Consider the following 22,442-nt stretch of genomic DNA (forward strand, 5'->3'; position numbering starts at 1 on the left):
TTTTGCAATTGCCTGAAAATAAATTTTGGATTTATGACCTGGTCAGAATATAAGAGAATATTAATCATTGAGAGCAGGTGGAAGGGATGCAGTCAGCAAAACCTTCCCAACTGCAAATCAACCAGGGAAAGTTATCTCACTGAGATGTCATACAGAGAAGGCCAAGAGTAGGATTCATGGGAGGAGAGAGAAAGCAGGAGATAACAATTAAAGCATGGGGACTTGATCTAGAAGGAATGGGTTTGAGATGGTGATATTTGGTTTCTATGTGACCAGTGTCTGTAAGTTCAAAGGTAAGCTTTAAATGTGCAATCAAGTTCCAAGTAGATAGCCGAGTCTAAGGACTATCCATCTACAAAAATGACCAGAACCTCTACTCTTGAATATTTACAAAAGGAAGCTTCCACCATGTATTCCTAAAACATCCAAATCTCACATTCCATTTTAAAACAAACAAGAATAGTTTCTTCAAGCAGCCTGACCTTATTAAGAACTATTTTGTTCCATGGCATTCTGAGGGTACTTATATGTATTTCACAGTGCACTTTATAGCTCCTGATTATAAGAAAAAATTGCAATTGCATTTTAGTTATTCTCCTTCAATACACGTTAAGCTCCTTGAAAACTGTAGATTTTCTCCCTTTAACAAGTAGGAAAGAGCCAAATATGCAAATGCAAATACGCTTAATTAAAAAACGTCAAAGCAGCCTTAATGTAATGTTTTAGAGCCGAACAGTTCTGAGTTTGAAACCTGGATCTGTCAAATTCAACAGACGCCTACTTGGTCTCAGGATGAGTACAAAGATTAGGTATTACAGATAATATGTGAAAAGTATTTGCTATGGTGCCAACTTCAGAAGACACTGAACGGATAGTAACTATAGAAAAGAACAAAATATGTAGTCTCACGGGTGTGTATTAATCAGAGATCTTCCAGCCGTGCTAAGTTGCTTAACTAGCGAGCCGTGTTTTCCAAATTTGGATAAGTATGATGATAGTGTATATCTTGATTATTAAATGAGCTAGGCCCTCATCTGATAATTTATATAAACTAAGCCTATTAATATAAACTCATAGTATACATATATAAACTCCCTTTTGATTGATGGTTTTATAGGTGACCTTATCACATTGCTTTGATGACTTGTGCACCTTGGGAATCTTAATTTCTATCTTAGTTCTGAAAATAGAGAACATCTAGTAATCTGAGCCTTCTAATTAAGGCCCAGATCCAGAATTTGGTGATCCAAGCACAAACATACCTTAAAGTGTTCTTTATCACCAACCCAGATTTTTAGCCTTAGAAACTTTATCCTTAGAAACTTAGATCCTTTATCTATTTCCTTGGCTATATAAAAAGCCAACCTTAACTCCAATCGACAAAATGATGAATTGAGATCCACCTTAACCCTCCATAATCTCTCTCCCTTTTATATTGGGTAAGACTAATTTTTGCAAGTAATAGTTTTATGTTAAGTGAAAAGAAGAATAGAACGCATTATAAGAATCCACAAATGTTGAATGTCTGGCTCATTTTTCAAATAAATCAGAGATTTCAATGCTATGAGGCCCCTCTTCAATGACCCGATTTGTTTTCTTCATGACCATTTTGTTCTTTTCTGTTTACACTGACTTCATTTTTTTCTTTGTTTCATTTTGCACACTTTATGGCCAAATGCAATTCCCAGTTTGGAAGTTAGTTATAACTTATAACCTGAAGAGGACATCACCTCACTCAGATACAGTTTCTAAATTACTGATGAAAGGATTCTGACTGGGTTACCTTGGATTCAGGTCCTAATTCTAGTCTAACTCCTGAGGTTGTGGGATTGAAATTCTCTTTTAATAAAGGTTGTCAGTGTCCAACTGACTGAACTGTATGGATGGAGTATAGAAGATGTAAAGATTCCACAGAATGAATTCGGGGAAGGGAGTTGAAGTTATCCCGTATTCTTAGTCCCTTTCTGTGTAAGGGATCCTGTCTTAATCCTATAAGCCAATTGAAGAAACAGATCCCAAAATGGTTCCAGTTACTCTTCTTCCTAATGGTTGAAGGATTGATTTGTCTCATTTCCTGGTCAATCTTTAAATTTTTTGCTTATATGGACCTCTGAGAGCTACAATGGATCCTTACTTGGCCTCTGTGTCCAAAGCCCACCTGAATGTATCATTGGCATAGAGCATCTTCCTAAAATCAGCTTTTGAGTCCTGATGGCTGGAAGATCTTATTGCTGCTTTTGGCATATCAAGATACGTCACCATCACCATTGTTGGATTCATTTTCCTTTCAATGTTGTTTTCCCCTGACCTCTGGTATTTATTTTTCCAGGCCAACATGTCTCACACTGTGTGCCCTTATGAAGATAGTGGAGAATCTTTCATGTTTTGACAGCTCTCTCTTCTGACTAGCCTTTAGAAGCACTTTTGTCTTCTTTGACTCAGTCTGTTGACATGCAGGAAGATACATGATTCCCCTCTCTCCCTAAACACCAATATGTTGGAATGGCCTTCCTGCTTGAAGAACCTTATGCCAGAGACCAAACTGTGTAAGCTGACTTGTCAGCATCAGCTATTAACCTGCCAGCTCAGCTCTGATGGCAGAGGGAAAGACAAACAGGGCTTTACTAGGGCAGTAAATATTCCATGCTGCATTGGAGTAAAAGTAGTTACATCTGTGAAAGATTTACATTTATAGTAGACATAAATTAAGTGTCCATAGAAAATGAAAAATATAGACGTCTACATAATTTACTAGCAGACCACCTTGAATAGTTCCAAAGTACACTGAAGTGATTACTAGGAGAGCCTCAATGATAACAGGAGGTTAAGATTCCCAGGGAAGATATTATTGTTTCCTATACCAATGTGTAAAAGCATAAATAATGTAGACTTAGAGGGAAATTTTTCTTTTTTTTGGTATCAGATTTTTAACCACCACAAGGCAGGGTAGCTGAAAGTTTGGGAAGAGGTAATTATCTCATACTGTATTATATTAAGATTACTGAGGCAAAATGCCATGTGCTCTGATTTCTTATGATAAAAATGTGTTTTGTGAGTTAAATGAAGAAGATAGCGACTTCTAGGCAATACTAGCCTTAGCAAAATGTACTTGATGTAGGAACAGATACACAAATTAATTTATTGGCCCAAGAAGTAGATGAGAATTTAATGTTATTCTATTGAGAGGGACTTAATTTATCCTTTTGGTTTAGCCTTTTACACCAATGAGCAGGTCAGGTGAATGGATAAGTGAGGCCTGCATTTTAAAACCTCAGAGTTAAGCCATGGCCCCCAGCCAAAACTAAACCAGAGATTGTAAAAGCTACTGATTTTCACCATTCACTTTAAGAGAACTGATTCATAATGTTTAACACACTTTCTGACACATAAGTGATGCTCATTAAATATTTGTGGAATGGATTTATGCATGACTATTTATTATCTTGAAGGAAAAATCAAAGTTTAGAGCACTTAAAGACAGGGTCCTCTTACCTAATCAGTTTATAATTCAGTAATGACATAGACAGGACATTATTCCACACAAAATGCACATAAATACTCACTTAGATTCCACAACAGCCTTTTTGTGTTCTGTTTTACAAATAAATCTGCATTTTGTTGCAGTCAAGGAACATGCCTAAAAGGTTATTTGACTTATGAACAAATTATTTTGGATTCAACCACATATAATTGTCTTTTTTTTGTTTTTAATTTAAAGGTGATTAACATAAAATTTTGATAAAAATAAACTGTTCTCACAATAATCTAAGGCCATCTTCTGTACCAAAATGAACTTCTATCTTTTCACTGAAATAAATGAGCTGACTGATTGGGAGAGGATGGAAGATTTAACAAAGACAAGATGAGCATATTAGAGGATTAAACAACATATTTTTACTGAGCATCATTACTTGCCAAACAAGGTTGGCTGTTGTGGGTCATGTTTTTCCATTCATGTCTACCATTGATTGCATCCATAAGGAATTGCAAGCAAGGCAATTGTATACTTTCCGGCTATTGCCATTTTTGATGTACAGTTTTCACTGGAAAAAAACTTACTGTTGCTTGAATGAACACCCATTGTAATTTGAGAAGTTCTAGGTATGGACACCTCGGTCTTTCTCAGTCTAAATGCTTGGACTTGACACATGATCAATTTTTCATCTCTGACCTTTACAGCCTAATTAATTGAGTCATGTCACTGACTGTGTGTTTTCATATTTTGAACTGTGAAGTTGCATTGAAATTAAGCACAGATTTTCATGCCAGCAAATATATGAGGATGAGGACTGTCTCTGAACTTTCCTGATATATTTCTTCTGTTTTCAGACACAAAGATTCCACCACTTTATAACTGTAGGTTTGTCTTATTCTTATCTCACTGGTATAAATTTCCAGAAAAAAAGTGCAAGATTTGTGTGTGTGTAGAATATAAAATGAAAGTCCGTTATTGGATATTTCAATATTACATTTGTAGAAAAGTTTCTTTTCTCCACAAAATAATCAGTGCTTAAACTACGTGATGATTATTCAGATAACTAGCAAAAAATAACTACTCCTACTTCTACAATAATGACTTATATTTAAAAACAAAACCATGGACAAAGCTACTATATTCTTGCTGCAGAGGATAATAATCATTGAACATTTGCTTTTCCGTTGTATTATTACTACTAATTCTTTTCCTTTATTAGAGAAGTTGTGGCTTTATAGAAAAATCACGCATAAAATACACAATTTCCATAAACCCCCCAACAAAACCTTGGACTGATGTGAAATGTTTGTTACAATTGATACCACATTTTTACAATTGTATGATTAATTTATGTCTATTATTTAGCTGAAAGTTGACTGTTTATGGAATGTAGTTCAATTGATTTTTATTTTATTTTATTGTTACTATAATGTTGAGTGAAATAGGCCAGACACAAAAAGACAGATATTGTATAACCTCACTGATTTGAAGCAATTAGGGTAAGCCAACTAATAGAGTCAGAAATCACTAATTTTATGGACCAGAGATGCCCATCATAAAAAGCAGCTTTCCCAGACTCATTTATAGCTAGATGTTATTTCATCATTAAATTGCAATCAGGAAGATTTAGGTAGAATGTTGTGTGGCAGAGTTTTTTAACTTTGCTTAAAAGACAAGTATAGGGCGGGTCATGTGGCTCAGCAGGCAGAGTTCTCACCTGCCATGAGGGAGACCTGGGTTCGATTTCTGGTGCCTGCCCATGCGAAAAAAAAAAAAGACAGTTATACTCATCTTGGTCTTTTATTATTATATTCCTTTTTCTTTTGGATTGGACTATGAACATGGGGTAGATCTCAATCTGCCATCTAGGATTTTTATAAGTTGATATTGGAAATCCAATCTAGCCATGGAGGAAAAACAAGCTAGAAGTATCCTGGTTTCATGAAAACATTCATGTGCAAATTCCCAATATTATCTTAGGATTTCCTGCCTCTACTCTAATGTGAGAGAATAAACTTACTATTACACTAAAAGCATTTTTTATGTTATGAATCCTTTATTAATACCTAATCCAAACCTTAGTTACAAGGACCATTTGTATTCAGTAATGTTTTATTTTACAGAGTAGCCATACCATTTTACATACTCAACAGGATTATTATTATTATTGTTGTTGTTACTATTATTATCATCATCATCCTAATAGGTGAGCAGTTGTATATCATTCTGGTTTTAATTTGGATTTCTCTAATGACTAATTAGTGCTGGGCATCTTTTCATTCGTCATACATGTATTGTTTTTGGCAAAGTGTCTGTTTGCATCTTTGGCCCATTAAGATTCAGGTGCTATTAGTTTTTTAATTGTTGTGTTTGAAGAGTTCTTTATATACTCTGGATATAAGTTTTTGCTAGGTATGTAATTCAAAACTTTTTATTGCAGTCTGTGGTTTGTCTTTTCATTTTCTTAGCAATGCCTTTCACAGAGCAAAAGTTTTTAATTTTGAAAAAATCCAATTTGTCATACCTTTACTTTATTAATCGTTATACTGTTGACATAAAATTAAGGTTATGAAGATTATTTTTTCTCAGATATTTCTTAATTTTTTATAGTTGTATGTTTATTTAAATCTATGACCCATTTGAGTTATTTTATGTATAGTATAAAGTTTAGTCAAGGTTTTGGTTTTGTTTTGTTTTTGCATATGCAGGGCCAATTTTTTCAGCAATATTTGTTTGAAAAGACTATGCTTTATCCATTGAAATACTTTTGCAGCTTTGTCAAAAAAATCAATGGACCTTTTTTTTTTTGCATTTATTTCTGCACTGTTCATTCTGTATCATTATTTCAGGTGTCTATCCTTTCACCAATACCACCTTGACCTGATTACTGATGCTTAAAAAGAAGTGAGTCCAAAGGATAGGTCAAACCTACTTCAAATTAGGCCTAAGAGCCACCCCGAGAGAACCTCTTTTGTTGCTCAGATGTGGCCTCTCTCTCCAGCCAACACAACAAGCAAACTCACCAGCCTCCCCCTGTCTATGTGGAACATGACTCCCAGGGGTGTGGACCTTCCTGGCAACGTGGGACAGAAATCCTAGAATGAGCTGAGACTCAGCATCAAGGGATTGAAAAAACCCCTAGAATGGGCTGAGAATGCATCAGGGGATTGAGAAAACCTTCTCAACCAAAAGGGGGAAGAGTAAAATGAGACAAAATAAAGTATCAATAAAGACAGAGTTGACAGGTTATCCTGGAGGTTATTCTTATGCATTAAATAGATATTACCTTGTTGGTCAAGATGTAGTGGAGAGGCTGGAGGGAACTGCATGAAAATGTGGAGCTGTGTTCCAGTAGCCATGTTTCTTGAAGATGATTGTATAGTGATGTAGCTTTCACAATGTGACTGTGTCATTGTGAAAAACTTGTGTCTCATGCTCCTTTTATATACCTTATCAACAGATGAGCAAAACATATGGAATAAAGATGAATAATGGGGGAACAAATGTTAAAATAAATTTAGAGTGAAATGCTGGTCATTGGTGTGGGGGAGGGGTGGGGGGTATGGAAGGCATGAGCTTTTTTTTGTTTCTTGTTTTTTTCCAAATTGATGCAAATGTTCCAAGAAATGATCATGATGATGAATATGCAACTATGCAATGATATTGTGAATTACTGATTATATATGTAGAACGGAATGATCAAAAGTTATGAATGTTTGTGTTTGTTTGGTGTTTTTGGTATTTAAAAGAAAGCATTAATAAAAAAAAGAAATGAGCCCTTCAACTTTGTTTTTCTTTCTTAAAATTGTTTTGGCTCTTCTAGTACATATAAGTTTGAGAATCAACTTCTTTTGTATCTACAAAATTACATTCTGTGATTTTGATGGAGATTTCATTAAATCTATGAATCAGTTTTGTAGAATTGATATCTTAACTAAGTTGTATCTTCTCATCCAAGAACACTGTTTTTGAACTATGCAGTAAAAAAAATCTGGTTATATATATATACATATATATGTATGTATTTAAAAACCCACACTGGAAAAGAGTAGGAAGATGGCAGCTTAGTAAGGCGCACGGGTCTTAGTTCCTCCTCCAGAACAACTACTAAAGAACTAGAAACAGTACAGAACAGCTCCCGGAGCCACAACAGAGACCAGACACACAGCGCACCCCATTCCGGACCGGCTGGACCGGCTAAGAGACTCCGCTGCAGTGAGGTCCCCAAGAGGCGCGCGCTTCCCTGGGACGAGGCGGCTGGCGGCCGGAGCCCCTCCCTCCCTCCTTCCTGGGCCGGCTGAGAGCTCTGGATCGGGTTCCCCAAGCTGCGGCGACCGGAGCCCCTTCCACACACGCGGCTTCCTGGGTTGGCTGGGAGCTTTGGAGCGGTGGTTCCCCAAGCCATGGCGGCCGGCGACCCTCCCCCACGCGCAGCTTCCCAGGCCGGCTGGGAGCATCGGAACAGCGGTCTCCCAAGCCGTGGTTTCTGGTGACCGCAGCCCCTTCCACACACGCAGCTTCCCGGGCCGGCTGGGAGCATCGGAACAGCGGTTCCCCAAGCCGCGGCGGCTGGCGACCCACCCCCACAGGCGACTTCCTGGAGGAAAAGGAAAGAGTTTCCAACAGTAGTAGAGACTGAGCCCAACCTAACACCAATAGTGGCAATAAGGAACAACTTCTGACTACTAAAAATAGGTCCTCAGCTCAGGCGAAACTGATCAAGGTGGAAGTCACCAATTGTGCTAACTGAAAAAGAGGAAAGGGGGCGAAACAGAGCCTTCTACGGCTGTTTCTATGGAGGTTTCATTGCCTTTGGGCTCAGCACTGGGATTACACAGGTTACAACTGCCCCAAATGCAGAAACAGGCTGCTTTTAGGGCTCTCTACCACATGAACCTTCCCCGCAGGAGGGGTGAAACGCAACTCAGGTGGAACCCCTCTCTCAAGGAATTCAGATCCCAGGACTTCACAATTTGAAGCCATTAAAACCAACCTACAAACTTTCCTCTGTCTCCACCACACACCCAGCAGCGAGAGTCTTCCAAAGTTAAAGGAGCCACAACATCTTTTGCTGATGGGACCCACAGACAGACAAGCACCACGTACTGGGCAGGATAAGAAAAACGGAGCCCAGAGACTTCACAGGAAAGTCTTTCAACCTGCTGGGTCCCACTCAGGGAAATCTGATAAAATGCCCAGGCACCAGCAAAAAATAACAAATCACACCAGGAAAATTGAAGATATGGCCCAGTCAAAGGAACAAACCAAGAGCTCAAATGAGATACAGGAGCTGAGACAACTAATTCTGAATGTATGAACAGAAATGGAAAACCTCTTCAAAAACCAAATCGATAAATTGAGGGAGGACATGAAGAAGGCATGGGATCAACAAAAAGAAGAAATGGAAAGTCTGAAAAAACAAATCACAGAACTTATGGGATTGAAAAACACAGTAGAAGAGATGAAAAAAACAATGGAAACCTACAATGGTAGATTTAAAGAGACAGAGGATAGAATTAATGAACTGGAGGATGGAACATCTGAAATCCAAAAAGAAACAGAAATTATAGGGAAAAGAATGGAAAATTTTGAGCAGGAGCTCAGGGAATTGAGTGATAATATGAAGCGCACAAAAACACATGTTGTGGGTGTCCCAGAAGGAGAAGAGAAGGGAAAAGGAGGAGAAAAACTAATGGAAGAAATTATCACTGAAAATTTCCCAACTCTTATGAAAGACCTAAAATTACAGATCCAAGAAATGCAGCCCACCCCAAAGAGAATAGACCCAAATAGGCATTCTCCAAGACACTTACTAGTTAGACTGTCAGAGGTCAAAGAGAAAGAGAGGATCTTGAAAGCAGAAAGAGAAAAACAATCCATCACATACAAGGGAAACCCAATAAGACTATGTGTAGATTTCTCAACAGAAACCATGGAAGCTAGAAGACAGTGTGATGATATATTTAAATTACTAAAAGAGAAAAACTGCCAACCAAGACTTCTATATCCAGCAAAATTGTCCTTCAAAAATGAGGGAGAAATTAAAACATTTTCAGCAAAAAGTCACTGAGAGAATTTTTGACCAAGAGACCAGCTCTGCAAGAAATACTAAAGGGAGCACTAGAGTCAGATATGAAAAGAAAGAAGAGAGAGGTATGGAGAAGAGTGTAGAAAGAAGGAAAATCAGATATGATATATAATACAAAAGGCAAAATGGTAGAGGAAAGTATTACCCAAACAGTAATAACACTAAATGTTAATGGACTGAATTCCCCAATCAAAAGACATAGACTGGCAGAATGGATTAAAAAACAGGATCCTTCTATATGCTGTCTACAGGAAACATATCTTAGACCCAAAGATAAACATAGGTTGAAAGTGAAAGGTTGGGAAAAGATATTTCATGCAAATAACAACCAGAAAAGAGCAGGCGTAGCTATACTAATATCCAACAAATTAGACTTCAAATGTAAAACAGTTAAAAGAGACAAAGAAGGATACTATCTACTAATAAAAGGAACAATTAAACAAGAAGACATAACAATCATAAATATTTATGCACCGAATCAAAATGCCCCAAAATACATGAAGAATACACTGCAATCACTGAAAAGGGAAATAGACACATATACCATAATAGTTGGAGACTTCAATTCGCCACTCTCATCAATGGACAGAACATCTAGATAGAGGATCAATAAAGAAACAGAGAACTTGAATATTACAATAAATGAGCTAGACTTAACAGACATTTATAGGACATTACACCCCACAACAGCAGGATACATCTTTTTCTCAAGTGCTCATGGATCATCTCAAAGACAGACCATATGCTGGGTCACAAAGCAAGTCTCAACAAATTTAAAAAGATTGAAATCATACACAACACTTTCTTGAATCATAAAGGAATGAAGTTGGAAATCAATAATAGGCAGAGTGCCAGAAAATCCACAAATACATGGAGGCTCAACAACACACTCTTAAACAACGAGTGGGTCAAGGAAGAAATTGCAAGAGAAATTAGTAAATATCTCGAGGTGAATGAAAATGAAAACACAACATATCAAAACCTATGGGACGCAGCAAAGGCAGTGCTAAGAGGGAAATTTATTTCCTTAAATGCCTATATCAGAAAAGAAGAAAAGGCAAAAATGCAGGAATTAACTGTCCACTTGGAAGAACTGGAGAAAGAACAGCAAACTGACCCCAAAGCAAGCAAAACGAAAGAAATAACAAAGATTAGAGCAGAAATAAATGAAATTGAAAACATGAAAACAATAGAGAAAATCAATAAGACCAGAAGTTGGTTCTATGAGAAAATCAATAAGATTGATGGGCCCTTAGCAAGATTGACAAAAAGAAGAAGAGAGAGGATGCAAATAAATAAGATCAGAAATGGAAGAGGAGTCATAACCACTGACCTCACAGAAATAAACGAGTTAATAACAGGTACTATGAACAACTTTACGCTAATAAATGCAACAATGTAGATGATATGGACAAGTTCCTAAAAAGGCATGAACAACCTACTTTGACTCAAGAAGAAATAGATGACCTCAACAAACCAATCACAAGTAAAGAAATTGAATCAGTCATTCAAAAGCTTCCCAAAAAGAAAAGTCCAGGACAAGACGGCTTCACATGTGAATTCTACCAAACATTCCAGAAAGAATTAGTACCAACTCTGCTCAAACTCTTCAAAAAAATTGAAGTGGAGGGAAAGCTACCTAATTCTGCTCAAACTCTTCAAAAAAATTGAAGTGGAGGGAAAGCTACCTAATTCATTCTATGAAGCCAACATCACCCTCATACCAAAACCAGGCAAAGATATTACAAAAAGAGAAAACTACAGACCAATCTCTCTAATGAATATAGATGCTGTTCTAGTTTGCTAGCTGCCAGAATGCAGTATACCAGAAACGGAATGGCTTTTAAAAAGGGGAAATTAATGAGTTGCTAGTTTACAGTTCTAAGGCCGAGAAAATGTTCCAATTGAAAAAAGTCTAAAGAAATGTCCAATCAAAAGCATCTAAGGAAAGATACCTTGGTTCAAGAAGGCCAATGAAGTTCAGAGTTTCTCTCTCAAGTGAGAAGGCACATGGCGAACACAGTCAGGGCTTCTCTCTCAGCTGGAAGGGCACATGGCGAACACGGTGTCATCTGCCAGCTTTCTCTCCTGGCTTCCCATTTCATGAAGCTCCCTGGGAGGCATCTTCCTTCTTCATATCCCAAGATTGCTGGCTGGTGGACTCTCTGCTTTGTGGTGCTGCAGCATTCTCTGCTCTCTCTGAGTCTCTCTGCTGAATCTCTCATTCTCCAAAATGTTTCCTCTTTTATAGGACTTCAGAAACTAATCAAGACCCACTCAAATGGGTGGAGACATATCATCCCCTAATCCAGATTAACAACCACTCTTGACTAAATTACATCATCCAGGGAGATGATCTCATCACAGTTTCAAACACATAGTATTGAATAGATTATTCCACCTTTATGAAAAGGGATTTATATGAAAACATGGCTTTTCTTAGGGGGCATACTTCCTTTCAAACCAGCACAGATGCAAATATCCTCAACAATTTTCTAGCAAATCAAATCGAGCAACACATTAAAAGAATTATACATCATGACCAAGTAGGATTCATCCCAGGTATGCAAGGATGGTTCAACATAAGAAAATCAATTAATGTAATACACCATATCAACAAATCAAAGCAGAAAAATCACATGATCATCTCAATTGATGCATAGAAAGCATTTGACAAGATTCAACATCCTTTCCTGCTGAAAACACTTCAAAGGATAGGAATACAAGGGAACTTCCTTAAAATGATAGAGGGAATATATGAAAAACCCACAGCTAATATCATCCTCAATGGGGAAAAATTGAAAACTTTCCCTCTAAGATCAGGAACAAGACAAGGATGTCCATTACCACCACTATTATTCAACATAGTATTGGAGGTTCTAGCCAGAGCAATTAGACAAGAAAAGGAAATACAAGGCATCAAAATTGGAAAGGAAGAAGTAAAACTATCACGGTTTGCAAACGATATGATACTATACGTCGAAAACCCAGAAAAATCCACAACAAAAGTACTAGAGCTAATAAACGTGTACAGCAAAGTAGCAGGTTGCGAAATCAACATTCAAAAATCTGTAGCGTTTCTTGTTCTATACACTAGCAATGAACAAGCTGAGGGGGAAATCAAGAAACGAATTCCATTTACAATTGCAACTAAAAGACTAAAGTACTTAGGAATAAATTTAACTACAGAGAGAAAAGACCTATACAAAGAAAACTACAAAAAACTGTTAAAAGAAATCACAGAAGACCTAAATAGATGGAAGGGCATACCGTGTTCATGGATTGGAAGGCTAAATATAGTTAAGATATCAATCCTACCTAAATTGATTTACAGATGCAATGCAATACCAATCAAAATCCCAACAACTTATTTTTCAGAAATAGAAAAACCAATAAGCAAATTTATCTGGAAGGGCAGGGTGCCCTGAATTGCTAAAAACATCTTGAGGAAAAAAAACGAAGCTGGAGGTCTCAAGGTGCCGGACTTTAAGGCATATTTTGAAGCCACAGTGGTCAAAACAGCATGGTATTGGCATAAAGATAGATATATCGACCAATGGAATCAAATAGAGTGCTCAGATATAGACCCTCTCATCTATGGACATTTGATCTTTGATAAGGCAGTCAAGCCAATTCATCTGGGACAGAACAGTCTCTTCAATAAATGGTGCCTAGAGAACTGGATATCCATATGCAAAAGAATGAAAGAGGACCCATATCTCACACCCTATACAAAAGTTAACTCAAAATGGATCAAAGATCTAAACATTAGGTCTAAGACCATAAAACAGTTAGAGGAAAATAGGGAGATATCTTATGAAACTTACAATTGGAGGCGGTTTTATGGACCTTAAACCTAAAGCAAGAGCATTGAAGAAATAAATAAATAAATGGGAGCTCCTCAAAATTAAACACTTTTGTGCATCAAAGAACTTCATCAAGAAAGTAGAAAGATAGCCTACACAATGGGAGACAATATTTGGAAACGACATATCAGATAAAGTTCTAGTATACAGAATTTATAAAGAGATTATTTAATTCAACAACAAAAAGAGAGCCAACCCAATTACAAAATGGTAAAAAGACTTGAACAGACACCTCTCAGAAGAGGAAATACAAATGGCCAAAAGGCACATGAAGAGATGCTCAATGTCCCTGGCCATTAGAGAAATGCAAATCAAAACCACAATGAGATATCATCTCACACCCACCAGAATGGCCATTATCAACAAAACAGAAAATGACAAGTGCTGGAGAGGATGCGGAGAAAGAGGCACACTTATCCACTGTTGGTGGGAATGTCAAAGGGTGCCACCAGTGTGGAAGGCAGTTTGGCGGTTCCTCAAAAAACTGAATATAGAATTGCCATACGACCCAGCAATACCATTGCTAGGTATCTACTCAAAGGACTTAAGGGCAAAGACACAAACGGACATTTGCACACCAATGTTTATAGCAGCATTATTTACAATTGCAAAGAGATGGAAACAGCCAAAATGTCCATCAACAGACGAGTGGCTAAACAAACTGTGGTATATACATACGATGGAATATTATGCAGCTTTAAGACAGAATAAATTTATGAAGCATGCAATAACATGGATGGACCTAGAGAACATTATGCTGAGTGAGACTAGCCAAAAACTAAAGGACAAATACTGTATGGTCCCACTGATGTGAACCGACATTAGAGAATAAACTTGGAATATGTCATTGGTAACAGAGACCATCAAGAGTTAGAAACAGGGTAAGATAATTGGTAATTGGAGCTGAAGGGATACAGACTGTGCAACAGGACTAGATACAAAAACTCAAAAATGGACAGCACAATACTACCTAATTGTAATGCAATTATGTTAAAACACTGAATGAAGCTGCATCTGAGCTATAGTTTTCTTTTGTTTGTTTGTTTTTTGTATATATTTTTTGTATTTTTTATTTTTATTTTTTTCTCTATATTATCATTTTATTTTTTTTCTGTGGTCTTGCTATTTCTTTTTCTAAATTGATGCAAATGTACTAAGGAATGATGATCATATATCTATGTGATGATATTAAGAATTACTGATTGCATATGTGGAATGGAATGATTTCTAAATGTTGTGTTAGTTAATTTTTTTAATTAATAAAAAAAAAACCCACACTGATGCCTCATCTTCCCCTTTATGTTGTAGTTCTCATATGTATTAAATGTGTATGTGTTGAAAAATCCATCAGTGTTACAAATTTTGCCTTAAATAGTTGTGCTTATTATTTAAAATGTTAGAAGCACAATATAATTTATTATATTTAACTAAACACTTACCTTTTGTGTTGATCTTTATTCATTCTTGAAGTTCCAGGGTTTTTTCTTTTTTCATATCCCTTTCGTCTGAAGAAACTCTTATTTTGTTTTTTTATATTATGATCATTCCATTCTACATATATAATCAGTAATTCATAATATCATCACACAGTTGCATATTCATCATCATGATCATTTCTTAGAACATTTGCATCAATTCAGAAAAATAAATAAAAAGACAACAGAAAAAATTTCATACATACCATAACCTCCACCCGTCCCCCATAGATCACTAGCATTTCAATATAAATTTATTTTCACATTTGTTCCCTTATTATTTACTTTTAGTCTGTATGCTTTACTCTTCTGTCAAAAAGGTAGATAAAATGTGCATCAGACACAAGGTTTTCACAATCATTCAGTCACATTGCAAAAGCTATATCATTATACAGTCATCTTCAAGAAACATGACTACTGGAACACAGTTCTACATTTTCAGGCATTTCCCTCCAGCCTCTCCATTACATCTTGACTAACAAGGTGATATCTTTTTAATGCATAAGAATGACCTCCAGGACAACCTCTCGACTCTGTTTGGAATCTCTCAGCCATTGACACTTTATTTTGTCTCATTTTACTCTTCCCCCTTTTGGTCCAGAAGGTTTTCTCAATCCCTTGATGCTGAGTCTCAGCTCATTCTAGGATTTCTGTCACACGTTGCCAAGAAGGTCCACACCCCGGGAGTCCTGTCCCACGTAGAGATGGGGAGGGCAGTGAGTTTGCTTGTTGTGTTGGCTGGAGAGAGAGGCCACATCTGAGCAACACAAGAGGTTCTCTTGGGGGTGACTCATACACCTAATTTTAAGTAGGCTTGACATATCCTTTGTGAGGTTAAGTTTCATATGGATAAACCCCAAGACTGGGGGCTCAGCCTATTGCTTTGGTTGTCCACACTGCTTGTGAGAATATCAAGAATTCAACTTGGGGAAGTTGAATTTTCCCCCTTTCTCACCATTCCCCCAAGGGGAATTTGCAAATACTGTTCACTGTTCAAATCACTCTGGGATTTATTGGGGCATCACTCTGGACAAACCAACAAAATCTCATGCCCTACACAAGGTTCCATGTATTTATGGTGCTCAATTAAGCTGCCTACATAAGTTATATTAGGACACGCACTTGTTAAAATATAAATTTTATACCAAATAAACATTTTTTGCTCTAGTGTCACACATGTTAAAATTTTAAAATATTAATTATTATCTATTTCAACACCCTGCAATAATGACATTCCTATGTTTGAAGAAACTCTTTTTGCATTCTTTTAAAGCATGCCTGTAGGTGATGATCTTTTTTTTTTTTTTACTTTGCTTTCATCTGATAATGTATTCCACTTTCATTCCTGAAAGAGTTTCGCTTAATGGAGAATTCTGGCTTTTTACTTTACATTTATCTTGTTTGAAGTTGCATAAGCTTCTTGGATCTATAAATTTGTGGTCTTTATCAAATTTGGGGAGTTTTCACCATCATTTATTTATGTATTCATCAGGACCCTCTATTTTCTCCCTTCTTTTGAGTCTCCAGTGACATGAATGCTAAAACATTTGATGCTGTCATGCAGGTCCCTGGAATTTTGCTCATATTTTTCAATCTCTTTTTTTCCTTTCAGTTGTCCAGATGTCATTATTTCTATTGATCTTCAAGTACATTGACACTGTCTCTGTCATGTTTATTCTGTTATTAAATTTTGTCAGTGAATTTTTGAAAATTTTCTATTCTTGTGTTTTTCAGTTCTAAAATTTCTATTAAAAAATGAACTTCCATACTTCTATTTATTTGAAGGCTTGTGTTCAATTCAGATAGCAGGATTATAATAGATGACTTAAAGTTGTGATGCTCCTATCTGGGTCATCTTGGGGTTTGCATTGGTCCATGTCCTATTCCTTAGGTTCTCCCAGTTTTTTGTATGTTGAATAACTGTAGATTTGTCCTTGACATATTGAAAATAATGTTATAAGACTCTGGCTCCTCTTAAAATCTCTTGGTGAAAATTATTTTACAGCAGTTATGTAAACTAGTTAGATTCAAATTATAAGACAACTCATATTTTGTGGGCTGTAGCTCAAATGTCAGTTTAGTTTTCAAAATCTTCACTGTACAGTTCTGGTATGTCCAGTATGTGAAACATGCAAGGTTCACTCTGGCACCTGGAAGTAAGACCCAAATCCCTCAAAGCCTTTGCTGTGTTGGTTCTAATCAGTTTCATATATGCACAGCCAAGAGTGAGCCCAAGATCTCATATAGAGCTGCAAAGCATCTCTTTATTTCCCCTCCCCCATTCTACTTCACACTTTTGTATTCTCAGTGACTCCTTTCCCTGCTGTTCTGGCTAAAATTCTAAGGCTTTAGTCTCCCCCATTCAATTGTGCACGTTCCATAATGGGTCAACCTTGGGGTAAACTAGAAGGGAAAAGAGCCTGTGGAGCCAGCATTCTGCCACATTGATTTCCATTGCTGCATCTGTGGCCACCACCAAAAGGGTCCAGTTTGATACTGAGGTTTGCCTGATGTAGTTCTGGAAAAGTCAAGTCTTATTTACTGTTCAGAATCCTCTGGTAGTTGCTTTACTTATTTTTCCATGGTCTCAAGTTGTTACCAGTGAGAAAGGTGACAAGAGTGTGCTTATTCCATCTTAACAGAAACTGAAAACATCCTGCAGTAATGATGTTTAAGAGTCTGATATAATGGACCATTATTAATGGAATAAGACAAGTTAAAGATAAGTGAGAGAAGAAGGCATTATTTTCAGCATATTTCTGTATTAATTTCATTCTGTATTCTTGATTAAAGTACCAGAGTTTGATTGCTGGAGAGAAGATGAAAAGTCATTTATTTAGAGAAGGCATTTGAAACCTCCTTGATAGATGATACTAATTTACTAAATGAGAGGGAGGCGTGGAGAAAGTAGACAAAGACAGAGAAGGAAAGAGGCAGGGAGAAAACAGAAAGGTGGGGAACAGTGGGTAGAGAGAGATGTTGGAAACAAGAGAATGGTAGAGGATGAATATAAAACCTTTGGAATTTTTTTCAGTTTTTCACCTAGAAAATTTTGACTATTCAATATATGTGGTCAAGAGAAGATAATCAAAATGATTTTTTATATGATACCAAATAATTTGTTGTAAATGTAGTGGCAAATACATTGAGAATAATCATCATTATAAAGAATTAGAAAAGTATACATTTAAAGTATGTGCCTTTTTCTGCCACCTTTAGGTTATAGCTAGAACTAACATTTTAAGTACTGAAATTCTTAATGGGATGCTCCATTATTTACATAATTTTATGACTTGTATCTCCACCTTAATTTTTAAAGTACTTGACCATGAATTTCAGCTTCAATTATCATTCTCCGTTTTTATCAATTCTTTAACAATCTGCAAGTTCTTGTCATTTTCAAGGGACACCTTGAGATTTCTAGTTTTTTTTCTAAACACAGAATCCATGAGAACTCTCAGCTGCTTTAAAATAATGAGTATCATTACCTGAGCCTGAAAATAGATCCAACCAGCAACAGAAGGAAGACATTCCCAGTGTTGGACTCCGATGTCACTACCACTGGGAGAGGGGATTATTAGGGTAGTTTCCCTCAAATATATTCTGGCATACTGTGGTAGTTAGATTCAGTTGTCAACTTGGCCAGGTGAGTGTACCTAGTTGTTTTGCTACGGACATGAGCTAATTGTACATGAACTTCATCTGTCGCTGATTTACATCTGCAATCAGCTAGGAGGTGTGTCTACTGCAATGAAGGATGTTTGACTTAATTGGCTTGATGCTTAAATGAGAGACCACAATGTAGCACAGCCTAAGCAGCTCAGCATTCCTCATCTCAGCACTCGCAGCTCAGCCCAGGCCTTAGGAGATGCAGAAAGAAATCACCCCGGGGAAAGTTGTTGGAACCCAGGGGCCTGGAGAGAAGACCAGCAGAGACCATCCTGTACCTTCCACGTAAGAAAGAACCTCAGATGAAAGTTAGCTGCCTTTCCTCTGAAGAACTAACAAAATAAATCCCCTTTTATTAAAAGCCAATCCGTCTCTGGTATGTTGCATTCTGGCAGCTAGCAAACGAGAACACATACTTTAACTTTTCTTGCTATAAGAGCCATCCGCAAATTTGCAAATCTCGATTTACAGAGGAGGGATGTACCTGTGCTTTGCCTTGAACCATTTCTACAACACAAGCCAATTTTTCTGTAATATCTGTCTTTCATTCTGTATAGTTCATCTTCCTTTCTGTATAGTTTATCTTCCCCATGTTGTCATACAGTCCAATAGCCAGTAAGGCTTTAAAAAGGCAAGTTCTTGGAAAGAGGTTTGTGAGGCTTTGTCTCCTTTCCAGCCATTTGAACTTATGGATGATGAAAATCCTGCTGCCTTGACCAACTTCAAAATGATTTTTTACCACAATATTCTTTCTTTTAAATATTTTCTTTGGTGTATTATATTCTGTGATGAAACAGTTTTAATTTTATGGTTTTGTTTTCAAATTTTAGAGCTATATTAATGAAAATGCTGGATCAATGATCTAGGGCAATAGCTAAAGAAGAACAAAAAGAGAAAATGATATAATAACTAAATATTGGTGAAAAACATGCAGGCATAACCTAAATTTAAAACTATACTCAACATCTTCAGAAACTTGCTTAAGAAAGTATTGACTCAGAACTTGAAGGGTTATATAAGATGAGGGTTAGAAAAGATTGCAACAAGCTCAACAGGAGAAAGCACTTTCGTGCTGAATTCAGGCAAGGAGAAAGTCATTGCCATGTTCAATAAATGTGCATATCGCTAACAATTAAAATATCCTATGGCATCACATACTTAGGGACTTTGAGAGAGCAGCTGACCAGAGATAATATAGGAATCTGGATTCTTCAATTTACTTGTTGTGTGCAAGGGTAAGCCTGAGGATGGAGAGGCCAATAAATTGATTTACGCAGAAAGACGCTTTCATTTTTATTTTAGATTGACCATTTGGGTAATAGTGTGAAGATCAAATCAATTGAGAGTTACAATACTGCAATGAGCATGGGCAGCTAAGATCCCATGGTAATAGCATGTTCCAGAAGTGGCAAAAATATTATCTGAAGCAATTTCTGTGATTGTGAAAGTTAGGCAAAGTTTTCGTGGATGTTTAGGAAATCCTTAGAGTGGGTAGTGTGTGGTTTTTATTGGAGATAGGTCATGGGGTGGTTAGGGAGTAACAATATTTTAGGATGGAGTTCAGGTTTTCAGTCTGTGAAACTAGCAAATGTTGGGATGGGAGTCTGAATTGCATGGCTGGTCTCCTACCATGGGATCTGGAAAGCCAGCCCCCATCATCAGGAATTTATACTCACAATAGAATCACATTCTAGAAATTTGAGTTAAAGGAAATTCATAAGAGTGGGAGAATTATTAACCCCATAGAGTAGTAGGATTAGCATATGTTTTCATTAATGTGGGTTTTTTAAGCCACCAGGGTTGGCTGATACTAGGGATATAAGCAAATGCTAGGGAGAGTTGGGACGTATGAGTCTCATCGTGGTGTTATTAATCTTAATAAGTAATTTACTTTTTTCATATTTCACAGAATATATATATATATATATATATCCCCTGAAAACTGAAATCATTCTAAAGTATTTGGAATTATTGTTATGTGACCCATGAAAGCACACTGCATTATTTTTCTCAGAAATGATGCAGTTGCTCAATCCTTTTTAGAATTGAATATTACATGTAAACTAAGTCTCACTCAAGTGTAATATGAGTTTTAAGCAAAGCAAATTTTCACCACTGAATCTTTAAAAAAAAAGATCCATTTTGGAAATAAAAACTGAAAGGAGAACATAAAATTGCCTCCAAATGAGCTTATTCTTGACAAACTTCTGATGAGAGGACATAAGATAAGGCTTTTTTGAAAAAATACCTGAGCTGAATCTAGTGTATGAATGCCAAACCAATTATTGCTGTTGGAGGATTTTGTCAACAAAATAGTTTAGCAGGAAGCAATGTGACAATTTCTATTATATGCTTGGGAAAATGATGAGAATTTTAAGACATGAAATTGTTTTATTATCTTAGAAGCCTCATGATTTTGAATTCCTTGGCTTGGTGTACTGAAAGGAAATATAGAAAGGATTAATACAATCAACTGGTGCTTGAGGAACTTGATGATTAGAAACCAGTTCTTGCTGGGATAAAAATTCTATTGATGACCTTTTAGTCATAAGAAGGAAGTGATTATTGTATACCACACATTTTAGTTGTGTTTTTTCTTTAGAGGAAATACAAAATCACTAGGCACATATATTTATCAATAATATGGAGATTAGTTAATGGTATCTACTGAGATGCACATAAAAATGCTAATAGGACATTAAAACTTATGAACTGAAGGCACACATTCACACCAACATACATTTCAGAAATATGGGGGGGGGGAATCACGCTTTGGAATTTTGGAAGCAGGTTTGAATGACAGATATACTTCTGAGTTTGGGTAATTCATGACCACTCTGGACTTAGTTTCCTGATTTGAAAATGAGGATAAAAGTCTTTACAACATGGTGCTGATAGGAAGATCAAATAAATGCTCTTTAATGTGTTTGCCAGAATAGTCATTGTTGCCGTTATTCAAATAAAAGTTGATTAATGTTGGCATTCTCTGTTGTATAATGTGTTGGAGACATGAAAAGGTATGATAGTGTGGACCTTAATAGGTGGAATCTAGTGAAATGTGTGTGTTGGGCATCTAAGTTGGTGTGGTGGCATGTTAGAGACTTGTACTGTAACCAGATCATGGTGTGCCAGGGATCCATGGGGTAGTTAAGAACAAGGTTCTGGCACGCTGCCACCAGGATAAGACTATAATTGAGGAGTAAGTGCCCATCCTTAGCTCTTTCTACTCCAGCCATCTCCCAATATAAGATGTGTGGATTAGAATGGGAAGCCTCATGTATGGCTATACTGATGACTGACATGTTGAAAATGTCATGCTAGATGTTGTCAGTGTAGAGATTTTTAAATGAATTTGGATAAGAAGGAATGTATTTTTAGAAGCCTAAGTCGGTATTGCTGTGGGCATGCCACTTTGCCCACACTGACCTACATAAAAATATAGGTTAATAATTCATCTACTTCTTGTGAATTTCAGGATGAATTCCTATTACCAAAAGTATGAAAAGAGAGCAGAGCTGGAATATTGCATTATCTAGGGAAAAAAACTTATGGAACTCTGGACAGTAAATACCCTCATTCTCACGCCTGATATTTTCTTAAACTTTTGGATCATTCATGCCTGGGTAAGGGGTAGGAAGTGAAAGAGGTAATGCATATCTGCTTTGAGTGAGCTGATTTTTGAAGCTGCCTGAAGCATTTCATGACCATCTGTTTTTGCCTCACTTCCATTATAATATGTCTGATCCCTTTTTGCATATCCAGTTAGTATCTAAAATGCACTGCAAAACAATAGCATTTTTTATTTAGGAGAGCGCAAAGAGTGCAAGTGGACACATTGCATTTGATGATGTCAGCGGGTTAGTAGGAAG

The sequence above is a fragment of the Tamandua tetradactyla genome, chromosome 16 (assembly GCF_023851605.1).
Source record: "Tamandua tetradactyla isolate mTamTet1 chromosome 16, mTamTet1.pri, whole genome shotgun sequence".
Taxonomy (NCBI): Eukaryota; Metazoa; Chordata; class Mammalia; order Pilosa; family Myrmecophagidae; genus Tamandua; species Tamandua tetradactyla.